The sequence below is a fragment of the Zea mays genome, chromosome 2 (assembly GCF_902167145.1).
Source record: "Zea mays cultivar B73 chromosome 2, Zm-B73-REFERENCE-NAM-5.0, whole genome shotgun sequence".
Classification (NCBI taxonomy): Eukaryota; Viridiplantae; Streptophyta; class Magnoliopsida; order Poales; family Poaceae; genus Zea; species Zea mays.
The window spans coordinates 92,131,158-92,146,490 of record NC_050097.1 but is presented as its reverse complement, the minus strand read 5'-3'; positions in this window follow the sequence as shown (position 1 = coordinate 92,146,490).

Below are 15,333 nucleotides of genomic sequence, written 5' to 3'. Positions count from 1 at the left end.
TATATCACAGCTCGTCAGGCAGAAAAGAAAAGGAAGATCCCTGTGGTAGGACCTTCAGCTCAGCCACAGCGCTTCAGGATTGTGTCTGACACTTAGAACAGGGGACCTCAGCAGCAGCAAGGGCGATGGGTGATCCGACCACAGCAGCAGCAGTAGCAGGCACCCAACCGCACCCAGTTTCCAGCTCAGAGGAACAATCAACAGCAGCAGCAGTATCGCTAGGCAAATGACAACAGGTGTTTCACATGCGGCAACACCGGACATTATGCCAAGAATTGCCCTAGGAACCAGCAGAGACAGGGGTAGAATGTTAATCAGAATCAAGGCAAGAGACAGAAGGTGCAAGTGAGGCAGGGCAGGCTGAACTTCACCACCATGGCTGATATTCCAGAGGGAGCACCCGTCATGACTGGTATCTTTACAGTTTTGAATTATCCTACTATTATTCTTTTTGATTCTGGTGCATCGCATAGTTTTATCATTGCCAAATTTAGTGCCAAGTGCCAGTTACCATTTCACCACACCGATGGGGGCATTACAATTTCAACACCAGGAGGCAGGGTTGCCACCTATCAAATCAATAGGCAAGTGCCTATAAAATTTGGTAGTCTTGTGATTAGAACCACCCTTCTCATCTTAGGATTGGATAGCGTGGATATTATATTGGGAGCTGACTGGTTGACCAGGCATCAGGCAGTATTGGATATTGCAGCAAGGGCCATTGAAATTCATTCCCCTGCTTATGGCGAGACTGTTTTATATTTTCCTGATCAGGGTTGTACCCGTTCTTGTGCCTTCGTTATGATAGAATCCCCAGTGGAAAAGATCCCAGTGGTTTGTGACTACCCAGATGTTTTTCCGGATGAATTGCCGGGAATGCCAACTGATAGAGACATTGAGTTCGCCATTGAATTGCAACCCGGGACTGCTCCTATCTCCAAGAGACCTTATATGATGCCTCCCGCAGAATTAGCAGAACTGAAAAAGCAACTGCAGGAGTTGTTGGATAAAGGGTTCATTCGCCCCAGTACTTCGCCTTGGGGATGTCCGGCTTTATTTGTGAAGAAAAAGGACGAGAGTTTGAGAATGTGTGTTGATTACCGCCCTCTCAATGCGGTGACTATCAAGAACAAATACCCACTGCCCCGCATTGATGTTCTGTTTGATCAGTTAGTGGGAGCCAAAGTGTTCTCCAAGATAGATCTTCGTTCGGGTTACCCTCAGATCAAGATCCGTGCCAGCGATATTCCCAAGACGGCCTTCTCAACCCGATATGGGCTTTATGAGTTTTTGGTGATGTCCTTTGGGCTGACCAATGCCCCGGCTTATTTTATGTACTTGATGAACTCAGTATTCATGCTAGAATTGGACAAGTTCGTGGTCGTTTTCATTGATGATATTCTGGTCTAATCCAAGAATGAAGACGAACATACTGAGCATCTGCACATCGTGCTTCAGCGACTGCGCGATCATCGTCTTTATGCTAAGTTGTCTAAATGTGAATTCTGGTCAAAGGAAATTAAATTGTTGGGTCACACAATTTCTCAGGATGGGATATCAGTTGATCCTGAGAAGGTACAAGAGGTAATGGATTGGAAACCCCCGACTACAGTGAGACAGATTCGGAGTTTTCTGGGATTGGCAGGGTATTATCGACGATTTATTCCGAATTTCTCCAGAATTGCCAAACCAATGACTGAACTGTTAAAGAAGGGAGTCAAGTATGATTGGAGCCAAAAGTGCGAAGATGCCTTTCATACTTTAAGGCAGCATTTGACAACAGCCCCAATGCTGGCTCAACCTGACAACACCAAGCCATTTGGAGTTTATTGTGATGCTTCCGGTACAGGTTTTGGATGTGTCTTAATGCAAGATAACAGAGTAATTGCTTATGCCTCCCGAGCACTCAGACCCCATGAGCAGAACTACCCTACACATGATCTGGAGTTAGCAGCTGTGGTTCATGCTCTCAAGATATGGAGACACTACCTGATGGGAGCTCACTGTAACATTTACACGGATCACAAGAGCCTCAAATACATTTTCACTCAGGCAGATTTGAACATGAGGCAGAGGAGATGGTTGGAGTTAATCAAGGACTATGATTTGGAAGTACATTACCATCCGGGCAAGGCCAATGTTGTGGCAGATGCCTTGAGCAGAAAGGCCCAGTGCAATTGTATGAGCATGGATGCAAGAGTTACCACCCTGTGTGATGAGTTGTGCAAATTGAACCTGGAAGTTGTTTCTTCTGGTGACTTAAACTATATCTCGGTGGAGCCCACATTGCAAGAGAAAATAGCCAGGGCACAGATTGAAGATAAGGGTGTTCAGGTTATCAAAGACATGATCAAGCAAAATGCAGAGAAATACAAGTGCTTCCGTCAGGACAGCAAGGGAATTTTATGGTTTGGAGATCGATTGGTTGTTCCCAAGGACCCTGAGCTCAGAAAGAAGATATTGGATGAAGTGCACCTTTCCAAATTCTCCATGCACCCTGGTAGCAACAAAATGTATCATGATCTCAGATCCTTATATTGGTGGACCAGGATGAAGAGGGAAATTGCCAAGTACATATCCGAGTGTGATACCTGCTAGAGGATCAAAGCTAGTCATTTGAAGGCAGCAGGCCCTTTGCAACCCCTTCACATACCATCGTGGAAATGGGATGACATTTGCATGGACTTTATCATGGGGTTGCCCAATACTTCCAGGCACCATGATCCCATTTGGGTTATTGTGGACAGATTGAACAAGACTGCTCATTTCTTGCCAGTGCATACCACCCACAAGACAGAGAAGTATGCAGAAATTTATGTTGATCAAATAGTGCGGTTGCATGGTATTCCAAAGACCATTGTATCTAACAGAGGAGCACTGTTTGTGGCACGCTTTTGGGAGCAGCTGCAAGAATCACTTGGGACCCAGGTAATACGAAGCTCAGCATACCATCCCCAAACTGATGGCCAGACAGAAAGGGTAAACCAGATTTTGGAAGACATGTTGCGGGCATGTGCACTACACTACGGGCAGGATTGGGACAAGTGTCTTTCTTTGGCAGAGTTTTCTTATAATAACAGCTATCAGTCCAGTCTAAAGATGGCACCTTTTGAAGCCTTATATGGGAGAAGGTGTAGGACCCCGCTGAATTGGTCTCAAGCAGGAGAAAGGGAAATATTTGGGCTAGATTTGGTACTTGAAGCAGAGGAAAAGGTCAGAGTTATTACAAAGAACTTAGAAGCTGCTCAGGCCAGGCAAAAGAGCTATCATGACAAGAGGCGGAAGCCTCTACAGTTTGAAGTGGGAGATCATGTTTATCTTAAGGTGTCACCCACCAAGGGTGTCCAGAGATTCGAGATCAAGGGCAAGTTAGCTCCTCGCTACATTGGACCCTATAGGATCAAAGCAAGTTGTGGACCCGTGGCCTATCAATTGGAATTGCCACCTCGCATGTCAGCAGTTCACAATGTGTTTCATGTATCTCAGCTGCGGAAATGTGTCCGCTTACCCACTGAAGTGCTACCTGAACCAGACATTGAGATAGAACCAGACCTGTCCTACCAAGAGTACCCCGTCAAGGTATTGGATCAGAAGGAGAGATCAACTCAGGCAAGGTCGATCAGAATGTATAAAGTTTAGTGGAGTCACCATTCAGCAGAAGAAGCCACATGGGAGACTGAGGATTTTCTACGCTCTCGCTTCCCCGACTTTCTGCCCAAAGGAGTTGGTACGTAACCCCAAAACCCCACCCCCACCTGCCCTTTGAATACAATTATAAGAAAAACTTAGATAACAAGGATAGTCTAAGTTGTGGATTTAACTTAAAAAGGGCTTCCTTCTGAAGTTGCAAAGAGAATGACATTCGAAGAGCAGTTAACTAAAGAAACTTGAACAAAGGAAGAAACAACGCACCAACGCGCCTTCATGGCACCCCTCCAGAGGACTCTACCTAAAATCTCAGGACGAGATTCCTTTAAGGGGGGAGGGCTGTAACACCCCAGGTGTTACCATGGCTAGGGCACATCCATGCACTAATGGCAGTGATCACATGTGGAAGAAACTTAAGGAGAAGAGTATAAGAACCTTGGGGGTTAGGTTTTAACCAAGAGATGTGAATGACCATAAGCATTACCCATGTTGTGTGCACTTATCACCTTGGACAAGAAGGGAGTAAACCCTAGACCTCTCTTGAACCCTATCTCCTAAACACCTTGGTTAAAGGGGAGAGATTAAGCAAAGGTGCAAGTCATGACCAAACCTTTGGCACAAAGTTAAGTAACTTAATAATCTACAAATATAGAGAGGAAACATTGCTAAAAGACCCCTTAAGAAACCCCAAATCCATTCCCTAAGTAGAGAAAGAGCTAGAGCTCTCTAATTCTCTCTAAGTCAAAATCTACACCTAATCTAAAGATCCACCGTGTTCACCTTGAAGATGGCACCAAAACCACCTAAGTTCTATACCAAAAATGTGGCATACCACCTAGGGCACCCCCTGGAAAAAGTTGAGACCGAGACCTTGACATTTGACATGTCTTGGCATCACTTTTGTCGCGCAGCGGGCAGGGGGACAAGCCAGATTTGGCGTCCGCATATCTTCTGACCTAGGGCTTATCTTCCCTTGGAACTCACATATAAGAGATAGCCATAGGTGCCAGGAAGAGGTCTGCGCCGGATTTTTGCCAAGATTCGCACGTTTGCGATCTCAGCAAGCGTTTGAACACGGGCAGATGAACACCTCCACGTGTTCGACGCGTTCTGCGCGCGCCAGAGCACGCCCGCGCCCGACCTCGCATGCCCCGCGTCGCGCCAAAGGCCAGCCGACACCATGGCCCGCGCCCGCGCCTATAAAACGCCCAGTGACCTTAACCGTACCCCTCCACACGCGCTCAACCTCACCAGAGCTCAAACTCATCGGCGTTTGCCCATACACGGCGTGTCCGCGGCCACCCGAGCCCCTGCCACCATAGACCGGCCAACCAAGCCCTTCCCAACCCCGTCCGACCCTAGGAGAGGACTGAGCACACCTCGGTGAAGCTTCCCGAGCGAGGAATCGGAGTTTGCTTCACCGGAGAGGCCAGTCCACGGTCGCCGGACTCCACCCGACCGCCGGCGAGCATAGACCGGGTAAGCCACTTCGCCATTTTTTGATTCAATGCACAGATAGCCTCTACATCACCCCGTGAAGCTCACCGTGCCATTGGATTGGACTAGGTCGCCGTGGTTTGGCCGACACAATCGCCGCCGACGAGAGCACCCGCCTGCGCACATGGACCGAGCGATTCCGGCCATCCCCGCCGTCGAGCCGTACACCGTTGTGACCACTAGAGCCTCCCGGAGCCAACCCCGCCCCTCGCCGGACCTCTCTCGCCGCCGGTAAGCCGCGCCACCCTTTTCTTTCGCGCGGGTACTGTTTAAACCTAGGGAGGGACCGCGGGGGAGAAAAAGAGAAAGCCAGGGGGTTTTTGCGCAATGTCAGTGACTCGGATGAATAGTAGCGCGGGGGTATAACTGAGAGAGTTAGTTTAGAAATAACCCAGGGACCTCGGTGCAAAGTGGTTTTCCAGGAAACCTTTTATTAAATCTGATTTAAAATTTGAATAGAACTTGAATAATTCATAACTTCTGTTTTATTCATCCAAATTTAGTCAAACCAATTTTGTCAGATCTTAAATAATGTAAACTACTTAGGAAAAATATAAAACCCCTATGTACTACAGAAAACTTTAAGGTTCGGATTTAATTATTGTTTTGGCCAAAAGCTAAATAATAAGAAGAAAAATAGTTGCACTATTTGACTAAGGTTAAGAAAATTTAGAGAAGTTTATGTCCACCTACTGACCTGTTTAAAAATGCTAAACCTCTCTGTCCACCCCATTAAGGTAGCTTTTGCCATTTATTTTACAATATGCTTAAGGTTAAGAAAAATAGAAAAGGTGATTAAAATGATGGACCAGGGGGGCACTCCTATTTTTGTTAGGGTACATATTCAGTGTAGTTCACTAGAAAAATCTATTATACTCTAGTTTAGTATAAAATAAATAGGATACCTTTTATCTTAAGAAAACAAGGGAAACTTAGAAAAACCCTACAAAAATAACCCCAAAGTGAAAACACCCCAACCCTTGGGATAGCTAATGTTTTGTTATTAAGAACTTAGGAAAAATATGAAATCTGTCGTTTGGCATTTTTCAAATGGCAAGGCAGTAGAAAGTGCCTTTTTGGCATTAAACTTTAGAAAATCACAACTAAATAACCATCCCTTAGCTTTCTGTGATTTTTGGCACAGAAGCTTATTATTACTGTTAGATGCCAACAAAAATAACCCTTAGGACAGAACCCACTCCTAGTTGAGAGTTGTAGTACGAAGTGGCCCATTTACACAACTTTTGTTATTTTTGTCTAAAGCATATCCTTTTTATTTTGAACCTCAAATTCCTAGAATGGGCTATAATGACCAATGGCAACCCACTGTAATTTTTACCAGATTTTTGGAAAAAGTTAATCCACTGTTGTAGTTCAAACCTACACTAGAATTCATAAATAGAAAATAAAGAAAGGAAAATGAATAATGGAAATTAGAGTCATCCTAAAACCCTTTGTAAATTGTCGACTGAAATATATAAAGGGAATACCAATCCACTATGCTTATCCTTGACAAAACCTAAACCTAGAGTGATAAGCATAAACCACTAAAAGCCACGTATGACCAGGAAACCCTAAGTTACTCATTAACTTGGTTTTTCTTCCTTTAGCATAATGTTATTAAATCCTGCATAATCATGACATACATATTCATTGCATTTCGATAGACTGTAACCTTGCTGACGGAGAGTACGTCCTCGTCCTGGAGCAAGGAGCTGCTCAGGAGGTAGCCCTGGATCCAGCACCAGAGCCTGCACTAGAGGATCTACCTGCCACAGCTTTGGAAGGCAAGCCCCGGTTTATGCATAACATGTTATTTATGCTATTTTACTATACTTAATGATTGTAGGAATGGATGTGCACTTAGGTATAGGAGTTGTTTGAAACCCTAGTTGCATGATCCCAGGATTCCTATTGAGATGGATACTAGTATGCTAGGTCGAATAGCTGCTATATTTAATTAGGATCTCGGTAGAAGACGAGTGATTTTTCTAGCACTCGCGCGAGATCAGGAATTGGTTGTACCCACTTTCAGATCATCATGATACTAGTCTGTGGACAACAATCCATGGGGATTGGTTGTCTACGAGATGGAAAATTGGAATAAGGATTAACGTGTGGATACCTGTGTCAAGCGTTTGAACGTACTAAACACATACCGAGAAATATGGTAAATCGGTAAGCCTAGTACCTGATTGAACCTGGCAGTAGATTGCCCTCCTCACGCGACCTGAGACGTGGTCTCCCATTCCGGTTATGGTGGGTACAAGTGCAGTCACTGCACGACGGCAGTCAGGGTCAGTGAGGCATTGTACGCCAAGGCGGTGAGCCCCTCTCTGCTGACGGGGAATCGATGGGGACGGTTGATGTGTGTGGGGACGGAGTGCCCCTGCATGTCGTGTGTTTAGGTTTACCTTGCAAGGATAAAAACTCGATTCGAATCATCTGCTTCTCGCAGCTAATGAGACTGCTTGATCCATTGTACTGCATTGAGTAACAAGTGGAAATATGATGAGTCGATACAAGATGTTGATTGCTAAAAATGTTTGCTACTATGTATGAGTAGATAGTACATGTTTAGCCTTAAGAGAGTCACACTTAAAATTTGACAAAGTTAAAAACTTGATTTAGAAACTCAGCTAGTGCTTTTGGCAACCAAACCCCACAGCCAAACAGCTGCATGTCTAGAGGTAGAGGAGTAGACTCCTCACACCGGGTAAGTCTAGCTGAGTATTAGTATACTCAGCCTTGCTTGTGGCATAATTTTTCAGGTTCTCTGGAGGACATGGTTGCTGGAGTGACTTGGTCGTCCATCTTGACACCGGGTTGGACTGTCGAGTGGGACCCTGCCTCGGCTGAGGAGGAGCATGAGGAGTGATGGTACAGGCTTCCCCATCTCTCTGTTTATTTACCGTTAGTTTTATTCCGCTGCACTTCGAACAATGATGATTACTTTTGCAAAAACTCCGATGATGATGTAATAACTTAATACTCCTTAATGTATGGTTTTATGCTTTATTGTATTTGCTCTGTGACTCACCTTCGAGTGAGATTGTGGTACTTGATCCTGTCAGTGGCCTCGTCGGACTAGATCCAAGGGATTGACGGGTTATTCCCATTTAAGTGTGGTCTAGCCTTTAAGGCGGGACTTAGGCACTTAAGTCGGAATAATTCGGGCAGTTCCGCCACACGCTTGGCACACCGGACAGTCCGGTGAATTATAGCGGAGCGGCCTCCCCGAATTCCCGAAGATGGAAAGTTTGGAGTTGAACTCCCTGGTGCACCAGACACTGTCCGGTGGCACACCGGACTGTCCGGTGCGCCAGACCAGGGCTGCCTTTCGGTTGTCTTTTGCTCTTTTTATTTGAACCCTTTCTTGGACTTTTTATTGGTTTGTGTTGAACCTTTGGCACCTGCAAAACTTATAATCTAGAGCAAACTAGTTAGTCTAATTATTTGTGTTGGGCAATTCAACCACCAAAATCATTTAGGAAAAGGTGTAAGCCTATTTCCCTTTCACCCGGGCTGCGTCCCGTGTCTATAAATAGATGAATAGTAGCATCGTACTGTTCACGCTGGATTGTAATCACTCTCTCGCATCTACACCTTCGAGTAAGCCGAAGGTAATGTAACATTAATTTTGTTGATGTTCATACATGTTTTATAGGATGCGAATATGAAGGAATTAATGAGATGTAATTTCTATCTCTGCTCTTTCACATTTGTGTTCACATATTAAATGATGGAGGCCTGTCCTTCATGACCTTCGCCTGATGATCATTATACCCATGGGGAGATAATGTTCCGAAAGACGAAGGTCCCTAATAATTCACAGTTGTATTGCCTTGTTCTTGATTCACAACATTTGAGAACAAGTGACCAACAATATTCTTCTCTTCGGCTGTGAACAATTACATCATGGCAGAAGCTAAAGGATATGCTAGTCACAAGCTTCCAGGGCTTCCAAACGAAGCCAGTGACCGCTCAAGCTCTATTCTAGTGCACGCAAGACCATGAGGATTACTTGCAGGCATACGTCCAAAGGTTCTTGCGACTAAGAGCTTAGGCGCCAACGGTGCCTAATGAAATCGTCATTGAAGCCATGATCATGGGGCTCCGACCAGGACCGACAGCACATTATTTTGCAAGGAAGCCACCACAAACCTTGGAGAAGCTTCTCCAGAAGATGGATGAATACATCCGAGCTAACAATGATTTCCGCTAGAGAAGGGAGGAAGCCTACAGGTACTGCGAGATGACTAGGGGCTTCGGAGGAAGACTCCACCCCAGGCATGTCAGAACGATCCACAATCCCAACACAAATGATGACAGGGCCAATCATACCTAGAGCAGCCAGCAAAGCTCACAATCTTCGGGAATGCAGCAAACTTCCTACAGGCCACCAGCCTCGAGAGGCAGAGGGGGAGGAACTTCGGAGGAAGGTTTGGTACTCAACCCAGGAGATTGTTCTGCTTATTCTGTGGGGAAGATAAGGGACACACGACAATGACGTGCCAAGTCACGATCCAAAAGTAGAAGGAAAATGTTGAAGCCAAAGCACGGCAGAACCAGCAGAAGCAGGTCTTGCATACTACTTCATGCTATTCCCCATATATCCGTGAGTATGTGGGCAGTCAGCAACCTGTGGCGTCCGTTGCTTCGGCGAGTCATTCCCAAGCTTCTTGGACTCAGTTGCCACCACCACCACCACTGGCGCCTACCTTAGTCCATAATCAACAGCCAGAAGGGCATCGTCAGGCGCAGCAACAGCGTGATACTTGGGAGGAGTCCGAAGTGCGCACAGTCAACCACACTGTGCCCGAGTCAAGGCACATCTACTGAAAGTAGCACAGCGCTCTGACTAGAGAGTGTCCTAATCCAATGTATTTTTACGTTTTTGCTTTTATACTTTAAACTCCAAAGACAATACAAGGAGGTTTAACATCCAGCTTGATGTAATAAGTATGTGGTTACACCATCGAGTGTAACAAAGAAGGATCAAGAAGCTCAAAAGTCGTTCCTAAGGGAATGTAGAGCTAAGTGACCACCTAAGTCAAAGGTGAAGAAGCTCCAAAGTCGTTCCTAAGGGGATGCATAGCTTAAATGCCACCTAAGTCAAAGGTGAAGAAGCTCCAAAGTCGTTCCTAATGGAATGCAAAGCTGAAATACCACCTAAGAAAAAGGTGAAGAGACTCCAAAGTCGTTGCTAAGTGGATGCAGAGTCTTATCTTTTGTGATTCGTGTGCCAACATCATTTGCATCACGCCATCACATCATATTGCATCATGACATCGCATCATACATCATTTTGCATCAACAAAAGCAGTGGAAAAACGAGGATTCCTCCTTCGCCTTCGATAAAGACTCATGAAAGAGTATTAAAGATGCACGGTCGTGCTTCCGACAATACTATTCCTACGCAACGTCTACAGCAAGAATCAAACATCATACTGTAGCTTTGGCGAAGAAGGGGGATTTCTTTCTGAAGCATGAAAAGAAGGGAAGGTGTTTTTTCGCCACCGGATCAAAAACGGTATGTACGAAGGTTCCACGCTTCATAAAGAAATATATTACATCAACTTACATACAAATTGTTTACAAGTGCTCTTACAAAACTAGGAATCAAGTTCAAGGACATTAAACTAGCACAAAAAAAAAGTTTTAGTCTTCCCTAGGGACTTTGTCGGTAGCTTCATTCAAAAGTCTGTCGATAGCTTCATCAATAGCATCATTAGCAATTTTAATTAAATCGAGTGCCTCTTTGACAGATGGGTCCGCTTCAAGGTTATATGGTTCGGGAGGTGGACAAAGCTCAGCTGCATTGAGACACAAATATCTGTCAGTGTCAAAGCTGAAAAACTTATGGAAATGAGTTAAAAAGTGCATACCTATAAGTCTAGCCCGCTCGATAGCTTCTTTAGCTCTTTTTGCTTCTTTAAAGCATCACGAGATTCTTTTTTGTTTCTTTTAATAGCTTCATCAGCAATTTCTTGTCCACCCTTCAGCCATACATCAGAATAAAATTTCCCACCTAAGGTAGTAGCTTTGGCTGAAGGGTTTTTAATATCATCAGCTGAGAAGGCAAAGTCTGGCTGAGGTACAGCTTTAGCATGATCACAGCCAACCTACTCCAAGATGGATATGGCCCCACGGGCACCGGCGAAGGCACAAAAGTCCCCTCTATCGCTAAGAACCTCCCCGAAAGCCTCGACTTCACCGTTTATCCATTGAATGACTTCATCAGGATTTCCATGAATAAATTTCTGCTCGGAGGAATATGCTCCAACTTTAGAAAAGTTGTTCTTTAGATTTTTAGAGCATTCCATGGATATTTCATAACATTTTTCCTTGGTGGCACGAAGCTCATCGACATTCTTCTATGCTCTTCATCTTTCAATTTCGCATATTTCGTGCTTCTCCACTTCAGCATTAAAGTTCTCGGTTGCTTCGGCAACTTTCTTCTTTAGCTCTTGTACCTCGGCTTCATGAGCTTTAGCTTGAGCGGAAAGCCTAGCTTTGCTAGATTGTAATCTTTCCACTAAAGAGAGTAGGATTTTATCCTTCTCAAGAGCTTCGTTTCTTAATGTAATGACCTTCGAGCGAAGGTTTCCAAGCGCTATTCGGCAGCTCTCATCCTCTACATCTTTCTGGGCTTTCAGAGCCTTGCTTAGAATTAATCCCTGGAAAACAAAGAGTTAACACGTAACGACCATAAGAAATACCACAAAAATAGTTTATCGTAACACAAATTGCAAAATAACAAATCAAAGTATACACACCTTCAGGCTGTTGTAGGCAAGGCTATCTGCAAGCTGATCCTTGGTCATCACAGACAAGCCGAGTTCAATCTTCGGATACCCCATGTTATCCATCATTTCATAGCAAACATTAATCTCCTTACCGTCAGGTAGACAGTATAGGAAATCATCATCGTTATCTCCTCCATATACCAAGGATCCCCGGGGGTACTTCATCTCCTTAGCATAATGTTCAGTTTCGTCAATCTGCTCTGCTGATAGTTGTTTTCTCGAAGCATGTCGCACAATAAAATTCAAATCACTCTTGGAAGGTGCTTCGGGAGCAGGTGCCGAGGATTTCTCTGGAAGGCTCTCTTCCACAAGATTTTCTGGTGTAGTTTCCGAAGGTCCCACCTCGGCATGTGCAAAAGTACTGGTAGTGATCATCTCTGTGGCATCTTCAGTTTTGCCGCCAGGAGCTTCGGCAGAAGAAGGAGGCGGCATTTTCACGGATTCTAAAACAGCTTCCAAAAGACTAGACATCCTCCTCTTCCTCGGAATTCCTGTAGTAGCTGACAGCTTCGGCAGCGCTGTCACCATCATCTTATGCTATTCTGGTACCTTTTCTGTTACCTTTACCGATTCTGTCTCTCTGGCTGGGACTGCAATGGCTTCGGCAGGCATAGCAGGAGTAGTCTCTGTGACTAGGGGGCAGTTTTCGCCCTTTCAATTAGCTTCGGCACATCGGCCGTCTTGATGCGCCTCAGTCTACGTGTTAAGATCTTGATTTTCTTTGTTTTCGGCGCACTAATAGATGTCGAAGCAACGACTTTCCTTTTTCTCCCTTGCTTTTGTACGGGATAGCAGTAGTCTGGGTAAACGAACCCAATAACATCGAAAACTCTATTCAACCTCTTTTTTCCGTGAGCGCCGAAGGTAGCCATCATAGCTTCATCTTCTACCCTTAGTATGCTCCAAGTAGTTCATCACTTGTTGCCTCTATAGCGTCCAACCAATCATCATTTGGCTCATCAAATTGGTTTCTGAATCGAAAAGTGTACTTAAGATAAACCAAGCTGCCCTAGCTGGAGCCAGCGGTGGCTTCCATCGGCATTTCCCATTCGCTTGCAAGAGGCTATACTTTATAAGCAATATGCTCTTGAACAAAGTCTCTTGTGCCAATATAGGTGCATACGGTGTTGAAAGCAACTTGGCACGCTTGCACTTTGTTTCCGAGTGTGGTGGATGGCCTTCTAATGCTGAAGCGTGACCATATAGGACGTTGGATAACGCCTTTCACATCTTCCCTCTGATTTAGGTCATTCTTCACGTAAACCCATTCCTTCATCCAAGGACCTAGCCACTTCTTCTGAAACGTGGGCACAGGGTAACTCGTCTCAGACTGAGGCACAAAGTTGTAACAACCAAAATTGTTATGGTACAGTTCCTTTCCGGTTGCCTTCGTTTGATAGGACAACTCATGAATATTGCAGAAGCATCTCGCATCTGGCTCTAGACATTGGCTCCTCATGGACCATATAAAAACTCCCACTCTAATAAGAGCTTCGGGGGTAATCTGATGAAGGTATATCTCAAACATCTTCAAAACTTTGACCAACATCTTGTGGAGCGGAAAGTGATGCCCAGCTTTCATGAAGCTCCTGAAGTCTACCACTTCATCACCTTCTGGCAGGGGAACTGTTGGGGACTTGTTCTCAAATGCTATGAATTAAGAACAAGGCAACACAAAATGTTAAAGGTTAAAGCCCTTCGTCCTTCGAAGCATTATTTCCCTTAGGATATAATGATCTTTAGACGAAGGTCGAGAAGGACGAACCTTCATCATTGCAGTATATGTTAATGAAAGACGAAGCATGTAAAACATGATAAATAGCATGAATAATAATATGACATTATAATATATTTCTTATTATATAATCATGGATGAATAAAAACAAAATAAGATTACATCGTACGTTCGGCTTGACAGAAGGTATGAAAACAAACGTGACGCATGAGCGGGTACAAATCAGTGTGAACAGTACGGGGGTACTGTTCATCTATTTATAGGCACATGGCGCAACCTGTGTGAAATTACATCTGTACCCTTTACAATCGATTACATTCATGACACAAACTATCATGGGTCAATCTGCCTTTTCATCTTTAAGTCGGTGCAACCCTTCGTCTTAAGGCATGTCGTTATGCCGAAGTTCCCTGGAAGGTAGCTTCGACATTATTTCTGTACTGATCTTTCGAAAGTGTTTCTTCTTACAGGACCTTCGGCTACGGAGCAGACCCCCAACAGTAGCCCCTTCGCGGTGCTAGATCGTTTTTCGTAACAAGCTTGATCAGTGAAAAATTGTCGAAGGCTTCGGAATGTCGAAGGTTCGAAAAACACCTTCCCTGAGCTCGTTGCCGAGAAACGATTAAAATAATCCGAGCGCGGGGTGGTCCTACCATGCAACGGGTATGCACGATCTGCCGATTCATCTCGCACGCACCGTGGTCCACCATTCAGTGAGTGCGGGTGACTGTTGAGCAGGTATGGGCGACTTGACGATTCATCTTCACACCTGCAGCGCTATATAAACAGACGGCTAGGTGTGAAGTTACCACAACATTCATTGCCATTGCACTGTTGTGCTACTGAAAATTTTAACCATAGCCAAAGCTTTCCCATCGCATTCTCAAACAAAGCAACGTTTTGAACTAGCTTCGTCATAAGAGAGAGCTTCGTCACAACCATAAAAATTATCAACATTCGTAAGAACTGCAAGGAATTCAACACCTGATGGCCAGAGTACGCTCAACCGCTAGGGTGGTCCGCGATGAAGAAGAGGCCGAAACTACAGAGACTGCTCTGATCTCTGAAGTGATGAAACAATCGGGAATGGTTGTGACAGAGGTAGCTGCTGAGGAAGGTGCACCTGCTGCCGAAGCTGAATATGCTGACATTGAAGAAGATGTTGTTGATGAAGAAGAGGAAGATTATAATACTCTCATGCCAGCCAAACCCAGTCACTTGGACTTTGGAAAATCTACCGTTTCTGAGGTTGATATGCCTATGATGATAAAGCTAGGCTACTTCGGAGAAGCTGATTCATTTTGGCGGAGAAGAAACCACTCCGACACTGGAAAAAGATGAGGTGGTAGTTTTCAGGAGCTTCTTTAGAGCGGGATTGAGGTTTCCTTTGAACGAAATGATTGGAGAAGTTTTGGAAAACTACGAGATCTATCTTCATCAGCTGACTCCTAACGCTATCGTTAGGCTCAACGTCTTCATCTGGGCTCTCCGAAGCCAAGGAATAGACCCGAATGCCGAAGCCTTCTGCCGAGTGCACGAGCTTCATTATCAGACGAAGGCCAGAGAAGATGGTCTTCATGAGAACTTTGGTTCTTACAACTTCGCCTACCGCAAAGATATGAAGACTCCGGTGGTTAGCTATCG